The sequence below is a fragment of the Rousettus aegyptiacus genome, unplaced genomic scaffold (assembly GCF_014176215.1).
Source record: "Rousettus aegyptiacus isolate mRouAeg1 unplaced genomic scaffold, mRouAeg1.p scaffold_m13_p_14, whole genome shotgun sequence".
Taxonomy (NCBI): domain Eukaryota; kingdom Metazoa; phylum Chordata; class Mammalia; order Chiroptera; family Pteropodidae; genus Rousettus; species Rousettus aegyptiacus.
In genome coordinates, this window is record NW_023416289.1 from 36,562,490 (window position 1) to 36,584,428 (window position 21,939).

Below are 21,939 nucleotides of genomic sequence, written 5' to 3' on the forward strand. Positions count from 1 at the left end.
TTGTCAGGTACTGGAAAAAGAGGAAAACAGGAAGAAAAAAAGTGATTTTACATATTCATGGTCATCAGTTGAATCTGTACTCACACATCAACGACAACTAAATATGTGGTAGATAGATATGGTATAGATTAACTTTAAGAACAAATAATGTAAAATAATATGTTATGTGATACAATTAAAAGGCACACAGGAGGTCAGGGGAACTCTCACTCTGTGTATTAGTAGACACACAATTGTTGTTGAATCAATGGGACATAAGGGGCACTTATCTAAAATTCACTAGTTCCACTCCATAAATAATATCAAGAAAACTAAGTGTCTTCTGGAGGAAAGAAGTAAATGACTCACAATGCAGAAGGACTTGTATTCAAGGCCCCTTTAAGTAGCAGCAGTTATGTACAGAAACATCCTCTAGAAGTATTGTAAATACCATGGAAAAAGTTGATATGCGGACAGGTGGTCAGCTACATATATAGCAAATAAGAGCCCCAGAATAACAGGACAGCACCCGGAGGGGGGACAACAGGGCTCAGGCGCACTAAAGTTCAGATGGAAAGAAAAACAAAAACAGAACAGTCTTCACATATTTGTTCAAGGATGCAATTTCCATTAACAGCGCTGCCCATCATCTGATGACTTTATTTCTTATCCCACTTATCTAAAAGCTAGTAATTTAAAATCTTGTTTGTTTTAGAATTAGAGTCTTTAGTAAAGTCACTTGTTACAGGTGACTGAAATACTTCCAAAGGAGCTATGTTGGAGTAGTTGTAGAGAAATGCATTTGAACTAATGTGATGTAAAACTATAATAAAATGGAAATTTCATTAAAAAAATGCAATTTCCAGAATTTTATCAATCTTGCAGAAATTACAGTTGCTAAAAAATATAGTGGAGAAAAACTTTTAAATTGCAAAAAATCAGCTAAATTTCCTGGAAAATATGACAAAAGATTTAAGTATTGACTCAGTATCCCAAAGTAAACATGATGGTTCATGGCAGGGCAAAAAATTACTAGAAAAGAGCACTTACACCAAATAGTGAAAATGCAGTAAAATTTACAGAAAACTAACAAATTATGGATAGAAAATTGAAAACATTCTATAGAAAAACCATGACAAATCAATTTAATGCAATTGACATTAATACATGACCTAAAATATATGTGTGTGTGTGTGTGTTTGTGTATTTATACTTAAACCTAAAGAATCAAACAGTTATGTAACAGACAGAACCTCAGAAGTGCACAAGGAGTTCTCTAATTGAGAAAACTTGAAACGAGTTCAAGGCTAATGACACTGAACTCCATAAAAGGTCATTACCTTTGCACACGCACATACATAATGTGACACTAGATTACTTCTAGTTAAAACATGAACAGGAGAGTATAGGAAAAAAATCATGGAATATAATTAAGATATTGCAACTGCTAAAAAATAACATTTATTAAATATTGATCTTTTATTAAAACCATGTACCTTTATAAAAATCACTCCTGCACTCATGCACATGCATATAAATAAACCAGGTAACTGAGAGAGGAGAGTTATCTTTTGACATATTTTTGAATGACTTGGTGCATTACCATTTTTATTCATGTGTGTTTGAGCACCATGAGTCAATAAAAAATCTATCAATGATACGTATTTCCCTTTTTTGAAATTCCATACTAAATGAGGCTGCTAAAGAAAGTATACCAACTGGAAAGAATATAGACTCCTTTAACTTTAATTTCTGTAAAATAATTATTGAATCATATAAATACAATTTTATCCATTTACATTTAGATAGGTAGGCTTTAACAAAAGCCAAATACTGTGTCAGTTTATTCCACTGATAAAACAAGGATTCAAGACTGTAGGAATTATTCATTTATACATTAATTTAATAGATTATGATTTTAATGGTTGTATCCCACTTTTTAAAAAAATGTATTTAAATTAGTCTCAAGTATACAGAACATTGGTTAGACATCTATATAGCTTATAAAACTATTCCCCCAATTGCTCTCTCCCTCCCCTGTCCCTCTACCTAGCCAACATATTAATGCTAACCGCATTCCCCATGCCATGCTCCCTATCCCCGTCATCATCCATCAGCTACTAATTTGTACTTATTTAACCCTTCACCCCATTATCCCAATCTTCCAAGGCCCCTGCCCTCTGTCAGTCACCAAATTGTCCACTATATTTGAGTCTGTTTTTGATTAATTTGTTCTTTTTATTCCTTAGATCCTGCATATAAGTGAAATCATATAGGGTTTATCTTTCTGTCTGACTTAAATACCTTCTAGGGCCATCAACTTTTTTCATCTCCTTCCTTTAAGTCTGCATGTTTTTTAATCTAAAGTGAGTTTCTTGTAGGCAGCATGTAGGGGTCTTGTTTTCTTTTCCATTCATCCACTCTATCTTTTGGTCGGAACACTTAATTCTTTTTCCATTTGAGTACTTATTGATAGGAATGCAGTTGTTACCATTCTTTATTCCTGTTTTTTGATACATGTCTTTTCTTCTTAAAGAAGTCCCTCCAACATTTCCTGTAATACTGGCTTGGTATAGGTAACTAACTGCTTTTCTCTTGCTGCTTTTAAGAGTTTCTCTTTGTATTTAACCTTTAGCATTTTAATTATGATGTGTCTTGGTGTGAACCTATTTGGGTTCCTCTTTCTTGGGACTCTCTGAGGTTCCTGGGGTTGTATGTCCATTTTATTCATCAGGTGAGGGAAGTTTTCCATTATTTTTTCAAATAGCTGTTCAACATCTTGTTTACCTTCAGGTACACTGATCAGATGGATATTTTGACCTTTAATAGTGTCCCATATGCTCCTTAGATTATTTTTATAGTCTTAGTATCTTTTTTCCTGCCATTCTGATTGAGTGTCCTTGGCTTTCTCCTCCTCTATATAGGTCATTTGATCCTCTTCCTTATTTACTTTGTTTATTCCATACTTCTCATCTCAGATAATGTGTTCCTTGTTTCAGACTGGTGCACATAACTTTAGAGCTCCCAAATATAGGAGGTATCAAATGAGACCTCACTATTTCAGTTTCAGTCATGGATACATCAACCAAACACAAGATCCATAAGGAAACAGAATATTTAATATCCCCATAGAGAGATGGAGTCTAACAGACACATACATCTGTCCCTTGATTTATGCAGTATTTTTTGCATGAGTTTTTTTAACACGGTAAATATTCCTCTTGTTTACGTAATTTTTTTATGAGCAGTTTCCATTTATGGAGTTTCATTTTATGTGATTTTTCATTTTCATTGTTAACGATTACTCTTTCTAAAAAACAATAGCTTAACTCAGCAATGCACAATGAACTAACGATTACAAACACACAATTATTTATTATCTTTCCATTCAATTATTTATTATCTTTCCATTCATTGGATGGCAAAGAAGAAAGCATGGGTGACTACTTATGTTTTTCAAGATTGGTTTTACAAATGTTTTGCTGTAGAACTTGAAAATTATATGAAGGAAAATGTCTTTCTTTTAAAATACTTTTACTTTTAGATAATGCACTTGGTCATCCACACAATTTAGAACATCCAAATGTAAAAGTTGTATATTTGCCACCAAATACAACTTCCTTGACCCAATAATGCCTTTATACCAAGGCATTATTTCCACCTTTAAGATTAATTATATTAAACAAAGTTTTACTGACATTTTTAATAAACTTGAAGATCATGAGTCACTTACAGTTATAGAAGCCTGGAAAAAATACATAATTTTAAGTTGTATCAAGAATATTGCTTTAGCTTTGAGTGACAGAAAGCCATCAACTTTCAATTGTTGCTGGAAAGCAATATGGCCAGGAGTGGTTGTACCAGGGAATATGGTTCCAACAACTGAAGAGGGGTTAACTGGTATTATTAGTTTATTAAATAAATTTTAAGAAGGCGGCTCTGATAATTTGAAGATAGATGATATTAACAAATTATTGATCGATCATGAATTAACTGATAATAAATTAGTTTATTTAATGCCTGAAGCCTATCCTGCTGATGAATACATCAGTGACTTAGAACTAGTACCATTCACTGCTGAAAATATTTACAAAGCTCTTCAATTAGCCACTAAACTGAACTGAAATTCTATAGATTAATCAAAACATCCAATGAGGCTAAAAGTTTAAAATTTTTTTTTGTTTAAATGTTGTAGTGAATAGCAAAGAATTTATGAAAACATAGCAAAAGACAGGGTTGGAAAAAGGTCATACAAAACCATAAACATAAATCATGAAACCGAAGTAGTACCTCCAAATATTTCAAGCAATGAAGATAGTGACTCTGTGCCAACCAAAAAGAGGTTGATCACTTTAGAGTATAGTACAGACACCAGGAGTGAATAAACTTTATTTTGATTTTTCTGAATTTTAATTAGCATTTTTTGTAAAAATATGTGAAATATTTTTATGACATATATTGGCCTTTTAGTATTTTTTCATACTTGTGGACTCTTTTCATGTGATTTTCTTGCACATAAAAAATGTGAAATGGATAACCCATATAAACTGAGGGACAGGTGTACAAACCATTCCACTGAACATCAACAAAAAACACATTTTTTCTCAAGCACACATTAAACATTCTCCATGATTGACCAATGTTAGCCACAAAACAAACATGAAAAACTATTACAAACTAAAATCCTAAAAAGTATCTCCTTTAGCCACAAGAAAATGACACTAGAAACAAATAGCAGAAGAAAACTAGAAAAATCCACAAAATGTGGAAAGTAAACAAGTCTTCTTAACCAACAGTTAAAAGAAATCACAAGAGAATTTTTTTAAAATTTAGATAAAAAGAACAATAAAAATACAACAAACTAAAGTTCATAGGAGGCAGTGATAGCAGCATTAAGAGGTGCTAAGTGGTAAGTATTTGCATAAAAAAAGGAATGATCTTGAATCAGAAATCAACTTTTACACCTTAAAAAAAGAGATATACTTAACCATATTTAAATAGAAGAAAAAAGTAAATAAGAGTAGAGCAGAGAAAAATAAAAGAGAGACCAGAAAATCAATATAAACATCAAGAAACTAAGAGTTGTTTTCTTTTTTTGAGTACATTAACAAATTTACAAACCCCTAAGTACACTAAGAAAAGTGAGAAGGTTCAAATAAATGAGAAATCAAACAGAGACCACTATAACTGATGGCACAAAAAATTTTAAATGATTTTCAGATTGTAATATAAACAACATTATATAAAAAGATTACATAATCTAGAACAAAATGGATAAATTTCTAATAACATACAAGAAAGAACTAATCAGGAAAAAATTTAAAATGTCAACCAAATGATAACTAGAGATTCCAGTACTAATCAAAAATATGCCAAAAAAAAAAAAAAAACCACCTAGAACAGATGGCTTCACTGCTCAATTCTACCAAACATTGATAGAAAAATAACAATAATCCTGATAAACATCTTCCACAAAATTCAAGAACAAACACCCGAGAACTCATTCTATAGAATCTGTATGATAGAAAACCCAAGAAAGGCACAAGAAAAAAAAACCTAATATGCCTTTTAAGTATTTATGCAAGAAGAAAGGCTAGTAAAACAAATTCAACACACATTAAAACAATTATACATCATGACCAAGTGAAATTTATTCCTGTAAGGCAGAAATGTTTAAACATAGAAAAATCAATCAATAAACCCACATTAAGGGGATGAACGTGAGAGAAAAAACACATGATCTTAACTGATGCAGAAAAGGCATCTGACTAAACTCAACAACCTTTAAAGAAACTTTTCAGAGTAAATTATCTCAACACAATAAAAACCACATTTGAAAAGAACACAGATACTGTCATACACAATGGTGAATGTCTGACAGCTTTAGCTCTAAGGTGAGGAAAAAGGTAAGAATGCATCTCAGCATTCCTATTCAACCATGTATTAGAAGTCCTAGCCAGAGCAATTAGACAAGGAAAGAAATAAGTCATCCAAATTGAAAAAAAGTAAAATACTCTTTTCCATATGAAATGAGCTAACATATAGAGATATATGTTAGAAAATATAGAGATTTCACACACATACAGAAGAGTTACAAGTGGAAAACTATTTTAGAAAGGTTTCAATGAACAGTCTAATAAAAAAAAAACTTAAAGCAACCCAATTTATCATAGCATCATAAAAGATGAAACTCATAGGAATAAATGTAGACAAGCGAAAGATGTATACATTGAATAATAAAAACATTGCCAAAAGGAATCAAATGAGGTACATATGAATAGAAAGACATCCCTTACTAATGGATTGCAGGATTTAATATAGTTCAATGCCCATGTTACCCAAAATGTTCTAGAGCTTCAATGGAATCCCTATCAAAATTCTAAAGGCAATGTTGGCAGAAATAAAACACACACACACACACACACACACACACACACACAAACACACACACACACGCATTCTGATGGAATCAAGTAAAAACAAGACAAAACAAAACAAAACAAAAAATGGAAGAGCCAAAACTCTAGAAATAGTAGAAAATTCAGAGGTTTCACTTTTTTAGATTGAAAAACATTACAAAGCAAGAGTAATCAGGTCAGTGAAATATTGACATGAATTCACATCACTAACCAGTGGAACAACACAGAATGCACTGAAATAAACCCCTGAATATATTGCAAATGATTTTTGACAGGGACACCAACACTACACAATGGGGAAAGGTCAATCCATTCAACAAACCATAGGAGGAAACTGATCATACATGCAAAGGAATGAAGCTGAGCCCTTATCTGCATCAAAGAAAAACTTCTGTGTGTGAGTGTATGTCAAAGGATACAATCCATGGAATTGAAAATACAATCTCTGAGAAATGGATATGAGAAAATGATCTAAAGAATCTCCAACTGTCAGACATTACAATTGATTTCCTATATAACATGCATGACAAAATTCTTACAGTCACTGATCCCTGTCTGTGAACTTTATGCTCCATTTCCAATCACAGAAATTTTGAAGTCAGTAATTCGCTCATTTAGCTTCAAATGCATCATAAAAGAAGTCATAAAATTATCCACCTATTGATCCCTTTTCCAGAACTTCAGTATTTGTGCCTAACAATCCATGACTTCTTTGTACATTGTCTTTTATACTGGTTGACAGAGGTGACAGTGCATCCAGATGTGGCCACCAAACAATTCCCATTCCCTGACAACACTGACACTGCAGGGTCCACACATTGTCTCCAATGTAAAGGTGCGAAGCCCTGCCCAAGATGATGCCCAGTGGAACCTCTTCAGAAGTCTCATGTCACTGGATCACTGTGAGATGGAGTCTAACTAGAGCTGACAGGGACTGAGGAAGACCTAGGTTGAGTGAAAACAAACACACATCAGGCAGGACAATTTGGAGTCAGAAAAGATCAGCAAATTAAATGGCATTCCAGGAAGGACAGACACAATTAACAGAATATGACATTACCTGAGAAAGACCCATTGCTGAACACCTTTATTTGCTCCTCCTCTACTTCCGGGCTTCTACCTCAAGAAACAAGTCTTTACAAGTCAATCTGGAAAGTTGAAAATGTCCTGTTTATCAATATAAGCCTTCTGGTGCCACCATTGGAGACACAGGGAAGACCTCGCCATGTGGAAAAGATGGTATCTGCTTCCCCTACCACAGGATGCGTTCAGGGACATAAACTGCTCCTCACAGAGCAAGTGAGCTTCTCCTCCCCTTTCTTCAGATAGCATTGCCCTCCTGGTCAGGCCTTTGCATAAACTGAAGCAGTGGGGACCTCAGCTGATCCTACAGGTCTTCTTCAGGTCACAGACCTGGCCCTGATCTAACCTGTGCAGAGCAGAGAATGCTAACCCTCAATCCAGATCTCAGCCCCCAGAAATAGAGGACCCAGAGACTTACTGCTCAATAATGGATATAGATTAGAATCACCTGAAGCACTTTAAATATTATTGAGGCTGTGCTCACTCTAATTATTTCAGTGACACTTTCTGGTCAGGCAGCACAAAAGAAGTCACTGAAAAATGCCTCAGCAATCTAATGAGAAGCAGCATTTAGCACTGCTCAGAGGAGGCACAACTAGCACAGTTCCCACCAGCTTTTTCTTTCCCAGCTTTATTGAAACATAATGGATAAATACAAATTATGTTGGTTTAAGGAGTATAATGTGAACATTTAAATACATATACACTGTAAAATAAATACAATCACCTGAATTGACATATTTATCGACCCACAATGACTATTTTAATATATGTGTGGTGAGAACGCTTAGGACTTATCTCTCAGGAAATGTTAAGTTCATAAAACAGAATGACTAACTGTACTCATGGTATGTTAGTGGGCCACATCTTATTCATTTTACAACTGAAAGTTGGTACCGTTTGACCACCATTGCCTCATTTTTTCCGCTCCCCACTGGTTACCAGCACTCTCTCTGGTTCTGTGAATTTGACTTTTGTAAATAACATGTATGGCAAAATCACACATTACTTGTCATTCTCTTTTGGCTTAATTTACGTATCAAAACATTCTCCAGTTTCATCCATGTTGTTCATGTCTTCCTCCATTTTTATGGCTAAAAATATTCATTGTTGTATAAATATATGGATCATATTTATGTTCTCCATGCATCTGTCAACAGACTTTTAGGTTGATTCCACACTTCCGCTGTTGTGAATAAGTCAATAACACTCATGGGAATTAAGATATTACTTCAAAATATGATTTTATTTCCATTGGATATATATCCTGACGTGCATCTCCCTTTTCCTTCACTACTATGCATTTTCCTCCCTCCTTCTGTACAACTAATGCCATCATGTCTCTCTTTATTGCTATTGTGCTCATTTTGTTCTCCACTCCTACTGACATTTCAAGAGCTTATTTGAGGCAAACTGAGGACATCTTCCAGGGAGTAATGTCTGAAATATTCCAGAGAATGACAGTTTTGCAATATCTTTTTTGCATTTGAATTTAAAAAAGGAATGTAAGATAGTTTACATAAAGGTTAGAGAAAGCAAGGGAGGGATAAATTTACAGGACAGCTAACGAGATAATGTTCTCTCTTGAGTAATAATGTTCTCTCTTGAGCATGGCCAACTCTGAATGGGCATTACTTCTGGCACATCAAAGGTGTGTTTAGCTACATGCATAAGAATAAGTGACAAAGGTGACTTCAAATCCTTTCACTAAAGAAGTCACAGTCCTAGGATGTGACTATCCAGCATGACTGCTTAATTAGAAATTCCTGATTCAGTACAGAACCCCTTGTTCTTCCACAGGCCCCTCTATTTGCTCACCATCATCTCCCTAGAAATCCCACTTTTCTCTGAACTTCTATTTCCTCCCCCTGCGACTTTCACTCTTATTATCACCTTGCAATTGTCTCACTTATTCTTCACATTGGCATCTGTTCTCCTCATTCTACTCCTCTCATTTTCTCTGTTTCCCTCTCCAGGGCTCTATTTATCCCAAACCCTTGGCTGCACAGGAGTGGGGTGGAATAAGATGCTTGCCTCCCCAAAGAGCACATTTCCAGGTGGGATGGAATATGGGACAGAATGGGCAAAGGAAGAACAATGGGTGTCTCGGGGCCTGCCCAGGTCATCCCTACTATTAGGTAGTTAGTCATGCATGAATGACCACGGCAAAAGCCCATCTCTGTAACCATGGAAACTTCCCTTGAAGACCTTCCTTAAAAACCTCCAAGATACCTCCCTTTTAGGATTATAAATAGTCCCAACCCTAGAGCACAAAGGCCATAAAAGCTCCTGGCTGAACCAGATACAAATGCATGTGCAGACAGTACTACTCTAACCTGCCCTTAACTTCAGCCTCATTATACCATCGTTTGTTCATGAATCTAATTAAAACAGACTGAATTCTGGGTAAGCACAAGCTCAGTAGGCAAAGTGTTATCAGTCAAAGTAACCTCACATACAGATCATCTAGGACCCCCCATCATGGCCCAAATACCAACAGACCTTCCTATTTCTGCATTGTTATTGTTTTTGTTGTTGAAAACCCACTCATTCTTTGGGGTGTACTCTGTCTTATCTCTTGACCTCCCAAATTCAACAGAGCTGCAGCTTCCCTTAGCGTGGCCTGTTTCCTTCTTAAGTGTACTTTCATAGAACAAAAAATCATCAGATTTGTATGGAAGCACAAAAGACCCCGAACTGCCAAAGCCATCCTGAGAAAAAAGAATGAGGCTGTAGGCATCACAAGCCCAATTTCAAATTATACTACAAAGCGACAGTAATCAAAACAGCAATGGCATTGGCTGAAAAACAGACACACTGATCAGTGAAACAGAATTGAGAGTCCAGAAGTAAACCCATATTTATATGGACAAAAAAGCCAAAAACATACAGTGGAGAAAGGAAAGCCTCTTCAATAAATGGTGATGAGAAAATTGGAAGGCCATCTGCAAAAGAATGGAATTAGACTGTTGTCTATCACCACACACCAAAAGGAACTCAAAATGGATTAAGGACCTGAATAAAAGACCTGAAACAATAAAATGCGTAGAAGAAAGCAGGAACTAAACTCAAAGACCTTAAACTTAAAGAGGATTTTATGAATTTGAACTCAAAGGCAGGGAAAGTAAAAACAAAAATAAATGAATGGAACTACACCAAACTAAAAAGCTTCTGCTCAGCAAAAGAAATCATCAACAAGGTAAAGAGACAACCATCTCAATGGAAAAATATATTTGCAAGCAACGCTCCCAATAAGGACCTAATATCCAAAATATACAAAGAACTCATATGAATCAAAACAACAACAAAACGATCCAACCAAAAAATGGGCAGAAGACCCAAACAGACACTTCTCCCTAGAGGACATACAAATGACCTACAAACATAGGAAAAGATGTTCAACATTGTTAGCTATCAGGAAAATGCAAATCAAAACCACAATGAGATACCATCTGACACCTGTTAGAATAGCTATAATCAACAGGACAAGTAATAACAAATGTTGGAGAGGCTGTAGAGAAAAAGGTTAACCCTCATACACTGTTGGTGGCACTGCAAATTGGTACAGCCACTATGGAAAACAGTATGGAGGTTCCTCAAAAAAACGAAGAATTGATCTACCATATGATCCAGCAATCCCACTACTGGGTATTTACCCCCAAAGACTTGAAAACACATTTCCAAAAAGATATTTGCACACCGATGTTCATTTCAGCATTATTCACAGTGGCCAGGACATGGAAGCAACCAGTGTCCTATGATAGATGATTGGCTAAAGCTGTGGTACATGTATACAATGGAATATTACTCAGCCATAAGAAGAGATGAAATTCTGCCATTTGCAACAACATGGATGGACCTAGAGATAATCATACTAAATGAAATAAGCCAGACTGAAAAAGTAGAAAATCACATGATATCACTTATATGTGAGATATAAACCTAAAAGCAACAAATGAACAGGACAAACAGAGACTCAGGGATGTGGACAATGGACCAGTGGTTACCAGAGGGTAGGGAGTAGGGAAGTAGGGGGAAGGCAGATAGGATAAAGGGAGTCAAATACTGGGGAGTAGGGGGAGGGTGAAATGGGTAAAGGGGATCAAATATATGATAACTGAAGGAAACTGGACTTTGGGTGGTAATCACACAAAAGAATACATAGATGTCAAATTATATGTACTTTCGATAAATTGTATTCTAAATCTTTCTGACATATAATTACTTGCTGTGTTGGCAGGGAAGAACTGAGGGATAGCACACCACACAACACTACACGACCACCGTTCTCCCCCATGCCACTGGAGCAACGCCGAATTTAACATCACCCCAGAGGTAATAGCACACCATGGGGTCAGAGGAAGAGGGGCTAGGAAGGGGACACATGAAGAGCAGAAGGACTGGGCCTGAGAGGGATGTGAGCACAGAGCAGGAAGGGTATATCAGGAAAGGGGTGTGGTCTCCAGAATCCCAGGGCCCACCAGAGGTTCTCGGTGTCTCCTGGGCTGGGAGAGCTGGCACTGCCTCAGGGACCGCAAGGGAGAGGCAAATCCACTTCCTAAATGCTGTGATGGGTGGAGAGGTCAAGGAAGGGTTTTACGAAGGAAAACAAGGTGCAAGGCAGGTCTGCATGGACCGAAGATGAAGAAGCGGAGGGCAGGGAGCAGCCCTGGAGCCATTTCACATACCAAAGGAAGTGCAGGGACCCCTATGGGGTCACCAGAATTTAAAGAGGGAAGATCTAGCTGCTGGCTGATAAGGTCCACGGACAAAGGTCAGGCCGGTGCAGTGACCACAAGGAACTGAGTGAAGGAAAACCAGAGTAGAGGCAAGACCACAGCAGAGCAAGAGCAAAAGGGGATAGAGTCAATGAGATGCCAGGCATGTACAGAACCATAAGATAATGAAAGGGGCATCTTCGCAGGGCAGGGTATGGGTTTGAGCAGTCAGATGCTTTCCTCCAAGGATTTCTTTCTTTGGTTTAAAAATGCTTCCATGTCTTAATCAGCCTGTGGAGCAGCATCGCTTCCTACCCTTTTAAATTTACTGTCTAACAGTTTTAGGAAAAACAATTAGACATATGTGACACCCTTGTGTTGGAAACTAAGATGTTTTCCGCTTAATAAGTTGAAAATGGTTTAAGTCAAAAGCTATCTTTGTGGGCTGGTTCCATATTGGTCCTGTTAGTGAGGCTGAAGCAACTTCTTGCAAACTGGAGGGGTGGATGTAGGGAAGTGTGGGACCCAGGAACCTTTCCACAGTTAGAACTAAAGTAAGCACTTTAATTAAACAATACTTGCTGTTGTCTATATAGGGATTATGAACTAGAATGTGAAATACAAAGCTCTCCCTGGGTAGAAAAAGGCAAGTTCATATTGACACCAACAGAACAGCATTTCCTTTCCTATTCCCCATTCCCACACATGCCAAGACTTAACATTTCATATATTTCTGCATACATGCAATGTCCAGAAGAGGTAAATCTATAAAGACAGAAAACATGTTAGTGGTGCCTAGAGAGAGGGGGAAGGAGAAACAGAAGCGACTGATTCATAAATAAAGGTTTTCCTTTGTGGTTGATAAAAATGTGTTCAAACTGGATGTGATATTTGTACAACACTCTGAATGTACTAAAGCACTGAATAGTACTTTAACATGGCCAATTTTATATCATTTGAATTTCACTTAAAAATAGATATAAATTTCTCCAAATTATCTATCATAGATTGGTCAAAACACTTGCTGACCAAGTTAATTTTTGCCTATCTCGGCTTCTGTTTGTGTTAAAATAAGAACTCCTTCCCTGTCCATTGGGTGAACTGTGTTTTTCTTCCAGGGACAATTAACATTCATGACTGTGGCCAACAATTCCCTCAGGAGGAGTGGAAATGCCCAGACGTAGGTAAGAGGGCCTTGAACAGGGAAGTCACGTTGGAGAGCTATTGAAACTTGTTTCTCTCTAAAAATTGCTGAGTATATGTATCTACATTTTTCCTTGTAAGCCTCATAGCAGCTCAGGACAATCACTCTCTAGAACCCCTGTTCTTGAGAGAGTGATTAAAACTTTTTTGATTTAGGAGAAAAGGCTTCCTCATGTGGTGTATGGACTTAGATGTCCCCTCTCTTCATGACTTCTACTTATTTTGTGCCTGATTAGTGCTAGATGCAGCACATTAGTTATCAGAAAACCTTATGAAAAAGCTTTAAGAATACCTGGTTCTGTGGTTTATATCCTTGTGCTTTTGATTTAGTAGTTGGTGGAATACAGCTAGCTCTCTGCATACTCAAAAGAATTCCTCAGCCTTCAGAAGGAGTCAATTGACCAGGTTTGAAATGCTTTCCTGGACCCGTGTATAATATTCTCTTTGTAGCTGAACGAAGAACTGGGAATGTGTTCTGGAAAAGCATAGTATGTCTTAGTCCATTTTTCTTTATATTTTGAAATGTCGTTTGAGCTACATATGATCTCCACTTTGCAACAAGAGAAAGCCGTGGACCTGGAAAGTGAAGGGAAAATAGGGGGAAATCCAGACAGGAGGGAATGAATTGAGATGCGAATGGAAGTAGGAGCTCCCATGAACACAGAGTAACCTGCTCCATGGCTGTTGGGAAAGTCTACTGAAATGGAAAGATCTATTGGAAATTAGTGTATTTCTTAGTTTTCAGGGGAAGTCTTCCTCAAGTAACACTGCTTTCGTGAACAGGTGATTGTTGTTTCCCATGCACGGCCTCACTCAGATACCACTGCCTTCTCTGTCTTCTCTCAACTAGCACATAATGAGCAGAGAATGCCATCTCTGGAGAAGCTGTTATGTGATCTTCACGGGGAACAAGCAGTATTCATGCTGAGATGAGAGCTGCATGTAAGGCTCTCAAATGGTCTTGCTTTTTCCAACTAAGTGCTGCTGGATATGGGGTCTTGGGGAAGCAACTGAACAGGCATCACCTCAGGCCTGGGGAGGTAGAGTACCTGAGTGTGGGACCCAGGATCTGTTCACTGTGGGATCCTCAAGTGATGTGTAAGGGCATGAAAGTTTGATGAGCAATGGTCAGCAAAGTCTTCGCCTTGGTATCCCGTTGGCATCCTCTGAGTGGTTTTAGAACTACCATCTCCCATGTCCCACCTCCAGAGATTGTCAGTTAGTCTGTGGAAGGTCCCGCCATCAGTGATGCCTTCAGGAAGTGGCCCAGGTACTCAACTGTGACACCAGGACTAAACAGTGGGAGAATCCCACTGACATTTCTGAGGACTAGTTACAGGTCTGGACCACAGGGAAGCCCCCATGGGAGGCCTGCTCTGCCTCATATTTGATAGAGGAGTGTCAGTCTATCCCACATTCCCTCGGTTTTAGGAAATTTGTAGGAGTCTCTAGGAGGCAAGGTCACCCAAAGACAGGGAAGAAGACACTCACATTTGGCCTCTGTGTAGGAATTCCATATGAGCAGATTGTTTCAGGCCCCAAAAGCCTGGAATGGAAGTACAGTGACATCATGCAGGCCTTCACTGTCTGTGGGGAGGCCTTTGGGTGTGTGATAGAGATCACAGGAGTGGAGAACCTTTAAAGGATATAGAAGCATGATCAGGTGACAGGATAGGTTCCTCCGTGACAATAAGAGAACAAAACCTGGGCTTCTGAAAATCACTTCCATTAAAGCAGATCTTCTCAAACCACATTTTAAGGTCAGGCTTCCTCCTTAACCTTTGGACTTTTTATTGTGTCATCTGCTTTGTTCATTCCCACCAACTGGGTGTACAACTACCACCTCTTCTTCTTCACATCCCAGGACTTTTTCCTTTGTCCAAAAGGAAGACCAGGTTTGGCTTATAGAAAAAAGATCATGACCCTTGCTGGGGACTCTACAATTTCCAACCTAGTACTGTGCTCAGTAGGGAAAAGGACACATTATAGAAGGATACAGAAAATTATTTCCCCAAACACTGTTTCCTGACAGCCCCTTTATGATGCTTAGAAAGCATTTTCAATTTACACATCTGAACTCCACATCAGAATACTAATATGGAAACAAACATAAGGTATTGAACTGGGGTTTCAGAAGTAACAATACTTTAACATTAAATTTCTAGAATTATCTCTAATATAGTGTGAAGAATGTAGATCATTTCATGAAAGGGGAAGGTGAAGGTCAAGATGAAATGTGAAGATTTTACACCAATGAACCCCAAAAAGCATTCATCACTGAGGATCATATATTCAGTCATGCAATGCAGAAAATCCCAAGACACATTCTACAAGTGAAAGAAAAGACCCTGATGGTGGACTAGGAATTCTGGAAGGATGTCCTCCTCATCCAGGGAAACCAGGTGCCTGTAGTTCTCCAATGACATGTCCCACTATAAGGCCCACTAATAGGCCTAGGCACTCCTATTCCTCATGATCAAATTTAATGGCCACATCTTTGAATGTCAACAGTCCGTGGAGTAAATAACACATTTACAAAGTAGCGACGAAAGAGTTCTTACTTTGAGCAAAGGTGAAAAGAGTTAAGCAACATGGCTCTGACTTAGGTGAATTAGATTCTGAAATAGAAGATTATATTCGACACGGTAATATTCTCCAATATTTTTTCTATTTGAAAAAAAAAAAGAATGATATTGATGTAAAAACCCACTATAAATACAAGTAAAATATTAAGGCATCAACACTAGCATATACTTGAGTGTGCATATACCTATGGGAAATTCATGGTGAATCTGAAGTGTATTTCCCAATTTTAACATGCACAATGAGTTGGAGATCTTATTAAAATGTAGATTCTGACTAAGAAGTTCTGGGGTAGAACCTGACTGCATTTCTAAGAGGCTGCCATTCGTACTAATACCTCAGGTCCCAAGGCCACATTTTTTAATCCCAAAGTAGTAATACGCATGATAAGACTTAAAAGATGTGGAATGGGAAGTTTCACAGCATTTACAAATTCTTATATAAAATCAACAATGAAGGGCCATTCCTTTTTGAATGTCTAATGTTAGACATTATTGTATTGCATTCTTGTAAACTAATGAATAAAAGTAAAAAAATATATAACCTATAAGAGGAATATTATTTTTATTTTTCTTTTATAGAGATATTTTCCAATATCCAGTAATTGTAGGACCTGGGATTTTACTTAGTACAACTGAGGTAAAATTTATCTAAAAGGGAGACACATACAAGGTTAATATACAGGGAAATTCCTAAACAAATAACCATAGCAGATTTTGTAACTGAGAAGAGTCATGGAAAAAAGAAGTTACCAAATGGGAATTCATCAAATAAATAACTTATATTTTATGCACATATCCATATCTTTAAAAAGTAACTATGTACATGGTGAAAGTGATACAGTAGAAATTAAGAAATATTTTCAATAGCATATACTTATATGTCTATTTGTGGAGGAAGCTTTTTGTGTCTTTTAAAAATACCATGGAGACAAACACACAATGACAAACACTCATATAAAAGGTATTGTTTGTGAGTGTGTACTTCACTGAAAATTTTTTAGTTAACATAGTGCTGAGTTGCATTTTAAAATTTTAACATGGTTGAACATCTATTATATGATTCTTATTTTCTTCTTATGCAAATACAAGCTCATCTAGAGCATACTTGAACCTCCTTTGAACTAAAATGTGGCTTCTAATTATATTTCTAATAACTTTGTTACATTAGCATTTCTTAAGCAGAACCCCTTCCTGTTGGATGCTGAGTGAACAGTTCAACAAAAGACCACAAGGGTAATTGAAATGGTCAAGTTTATGAGTCACAGGTCCTGGTGGAAGTACATAGCACAAGTACAAGGGTTACATAAGGAGGCCAAAACAGGATGCAGGCTGAGAATGGCTAGAACCAGGGCACAAGCTTTTACTAGGGTCCATGGGATATTGCTTTGGGGTTCTCGAGCTAAGTCCAGATTAGTCAATTTAAACAAAACAGTAAGGTTTTGGTAAGCTCTGCAGGGATCTCATCTAGGTATATACAAGGTGAAGGTCCTCAGAGGAGACTTACCCACAAGGATTGCTGTAAAAATCCTATCAGGGACTTTTATTTATTTGTGAATTTGTGAGCTATTGTCAAGGGTGTGCACAAGTAGGCAGGGCTAGCATTGGTTCAGGGCAACTTGGCTACAGAAAATGGATTCTAAGGTAGCAATATCATAGATTTGCTGAACTCTCAATAATACTACTGTATTAGCTTTGTTGTAAACACCATGATGCTCCAGTAATTACAATCAGGAGAAAAAGATACAGTATATAAATTATGTATAGATACATTGTGTAAATTATAAAAAGAATCTCACATTACTTGTGGCTTTAGACCACTGGGAGATAGATTCCTAGTGAGGTTATTCCTCTGAATTACCAACAAGTGCACGGTAGAGACAACCATGACTAAGTGAAAGATTTTAATATCTGTGGCAGGACAAGTCATTCATTAAACATCAGTGTTAATACATTGAAAATCTTTCACCTTTATTAATGAATGTAAGTTCACAGATAGTCTAAGCAAGGCATTGCAAACCAACTCTATGTTGCATGGACCAATACAGATTATAAAGGTTTAAGAAACATTCTGATTTTTCTGATATGATGATCCAAGACCTGTTTTCCAAGTTTTTTAAGACTGAGGCTAATTAATGAGTAAACATGGATGTACAATAATTTATGCACTTAGAAATGAGTTATCTGTACTTATCTCAGATACCTCTGTAGACTTCTTTATTTCTACCACATCAGATGATATTCATGACTCCAAGTATGACTACTACAAAGACACATCAGAATTTTAAGTCTGTTACCTTATTTTCCTTAGAGAACAATTGGTAAAACTAGTAAAAAATCAGAATGTTCCTGTCTTACATTAATGCAAAAAACAATGCCCTGAACACCTATTTATGGTGAGTTACATCAACATTTTAGTCAAGCAAAAACATTTGTATTTAGATTTTCTTCATACACTGTACATCATAGTATTCTCAATTTTTAAAGGAAAAGTAGTTTGGAGTGAATCCTACCAAATATACAAGAACTCTCAAATCCTGAGGCAGCAAAAAACAGCCCCACAATTCATATACATGCTAAGATTAAAAACATAGCATCCAGTGATTTGATAGTGGAATCATGTATTTCCTTTTAAAAAAACCTCAAGTACTCTGAATATATAAAGACATATTCTAAGTAATTATATCTGTCCAAACATCCATCCCCTTGATGCCTTGAAGCATATTAACAAGTAGGTTGTCTAAATTTTGTAACTTGCTTAATCTCTACAAGTATTGTTATTTAGAGTGATATCTGGAAAGTGTTTTTGACTTACTACTTTCTACTGTTAATTGTCTGATATTTCAAATTTAATTTTTGATTAAATATTCCACTTTTTTTTTTTTAACACATCTTTAAAGTCACTTTGCAGCATGAATTCTGCGGGATTTTCTAAGTACATATTTTGGACAAAGGTATTTCATCGCATGTTAGGAATGTAGAATTTCTCCCCAGTAAGCATTCTCTGACATGGAATGAGGCTGTAGGTCCAGATACAGCATTTCTCATATTCTTTATTCTTAAGGTTTCTATCATGAATTCTCTCATGAAAGTAAGACTCGAACGCCGAATAAAGGCTTTGTTACATTCTCAACATTTGTAAGGTTTCTCTCCAGTATGAAATCTCTCACGTTCAGTAAGATTTGAATGCCAATTATAGGCTTTGCCACATTTCTCACATTTGTAAGACTTGTCTCCAGTATAAATTATCTGGAATTAAGATTTGACGTATTCTCTACATCTGTAATTCTCTGTAGTATAAAGTATCCGATGTTCGCTAAGACGTCAATGCTGAGTAAAGGCTTTGCCACATACTTCAGAGTTGTAAAGCTTGTCTGCACCATGAATTATCTGATGTTGATAAACTATTAAGCACTTGTTAAGCACCTTCTTTACATTTGTATGGCTTCTCTCCAACATGAAATATCTCATGTTCAGCAAGATATGAAAGCTGGTTAAAGGCTTTTGCACACTCTTTACATTTGTTATGTTTCTTTCCAGTATTAATTACCTCATGTCTAATAAGATGTAAAGGCCAATTAAAAGGTTTGCCACATTGTTCACATTTGTAAGGCATCTCTCCAGTATAGATTTTTTTATGTTTATTTAGATTAAATGAGTAGACTCTCCCATTTCATTTGTACATTTTCTCACTACCATAAATATTCTCATGGTCACTATAAGATTTAAAGATCGGTTCAATGATTTGTCATATTCACTATATTTGTTTATCTTCTCTACAATATAACTATTCTGATATATAATAAGATTTGAGCTTTGATCAAAGACACTCCCACATATATAAAAGTTCTCTGGAAACTGAGTTCTCTGATGTTTATAATGATTTGACCTTTAGTTATAATTTTCATAAGATTCATGAACTGATATCTTCTCTCTCCATTATATGTACTCTGGTAATCATTAAAGATAGAAAGGCCTTTAGTAAGGGCTCTAATTTCATTAACCATGTGAAGTTGTTCCCAAATAACTATTGTAGGGACCTACTGAACCATGATGGTTTTAAAAAGACCTTCCAAAGTTTATGAAAATTAGAGACTTTGGAACAAGGAGGGACTATTTCTCAGTATAAGAATAATATATTTTTAGTAAAGGAATAATCTAATTTTACATTTTAAATGATGCAAATGATCATTCACCACAGATTAGTGACCTGCAGAATGTCCACATTCCCTTTGTGAAAAATATAATCTTTAAAAAAAATATTTTCCATCTTTAAGTGCAAAAATACATTGTTGTGCTACCGTAATTGCCTTAAAGTGATGGTTTCCACAAGATGTGTTATATCTTTGATATCTTTTTGAAACAGAAATTTATTATGAGTAATTGTTCCAGTTAGGTTATCTCCATAACCTAACATCCATTCTGTCCTTCACACACACCCTCAGATTCCCAGTCTTTCATTAATTGTAAATTCTCAAAGTCACACATTCCATATCTTACCATTATTAACATTTTGTGGAATGAATTTTCTATGCCTGGCTTTGGCAAAAAGTCCTTGGTGTCTTCAGAAGACAATGCTGAAAGATATCAAATAGATTCTCACATTGACCATACTCAAGTAAATATACTTTAATTTCTAATTTAACAAATTTATACCAATCAGAAAACTTTAGCACAATGGCAGAATAGAAAGCACAAAAACTTTGCTCCAGCATGGAGACATGAACTTACCAACAACTACTGATCCAATTGCCTTTTTGGGTACTTCAGAGTGAGTTAAAAGTTCACAGCATGCCAGGAATGCAAAAAATGAGAAAGAGTCACATGAAAAAGCAAAGAGAAGTTGCTTAGAGTTGCCGACAATGCTCACCCTCCCTAGAACACCATGGCGATGTTGTGAGAAAACCCCAATTCTCAGGTTCTCCTCAGGAGAGAAACAGGTGTTTTGTGTGTTCAATGATATGGGGTTTTTGTTGTTGTTGTTGTTTTGTTTTGTTTTTTTTGCAGCTGCTTGAGGAACTTGTTACTGTTTTGCATGCCTCAGAATGCTAAGGGAAATGCAATACACTGTGAATACATTATGATGGTTACTAAGTAAAAAAGATGAATAATTTTTTCAACACCAGAAGGACTGCAGTAGTAAACAAAAACATTAAGAATAGAAAGATACCATGAGATCTAAGCAAGAAAACAAAACATTTTAAACTGGAACACACACAAAAACCACAGAGAATGCACACCACCAGAACAGGTTTCAAAAATCTTAGAATTTCATGCACAGCTGATTGTTATTTGTGTTCTCTTATACAAATCAAGTTCATAAAGCCTATTGTTTCTTAAATTCCCAAACCTCAACAAAAGATATCAAGCACAAAAAAAAGAAAAGAGAGAGAGAGAGGGAGACAGAGAGACAGAGAGACAGAGAGAGAAACATGGTTAAATCAGAAAAAAATAAATACACAGAATTTGAACAGAAATCAATAAAGATCTATTAATTACTTGATAAGGATTTCAAAATAATCCTATTAAAATGTTAATGGAAAATAGGAGAAAACAGAAAACTAACTACATAATATCAGCAAAAATATGTATGATCAAAATGAAATGCAAAAAGAAAGTATCAAAAAGATTCAAACAGAAATTACAAGCTGAAAAACGCATTATCTGAATTAAAAAAATGTAGGAGAAGCATCAACAAAAGATTTGAACAAGTAGAAGAATCAGACAACTTTAACACAGTTTATTTAAAATTATCAATATAGGAAAGCCAAAATATATATATAAAAATATAAAGACAGCATAAGAGAATTATGGGATATCAATAAGTGCACTGATATACACATTAACTGCACCCCATAAGGAGAGGAGAGTGAAAAATGGCAGAGTTTATATGTATAAAATGATTAAACCCACATTTGGAGAAGGAAATAGATCTACAAATTAACAAAACTAACT

General features: G+C 36.2%; 1 protein-coding gene across 1 annotated transcript in view; it reads right to left on the reverse strand.

The window, feature by feature from the left end:
* LOC107504812 (zinc finger protein 160-like) overlaps positions 1-21,939 on the reverse strand; it is a 115,122-nt gene that overhangs the window by 52,273 nt on the left and 40,910 nt on the right. The window lies entirely within an intron of this gene.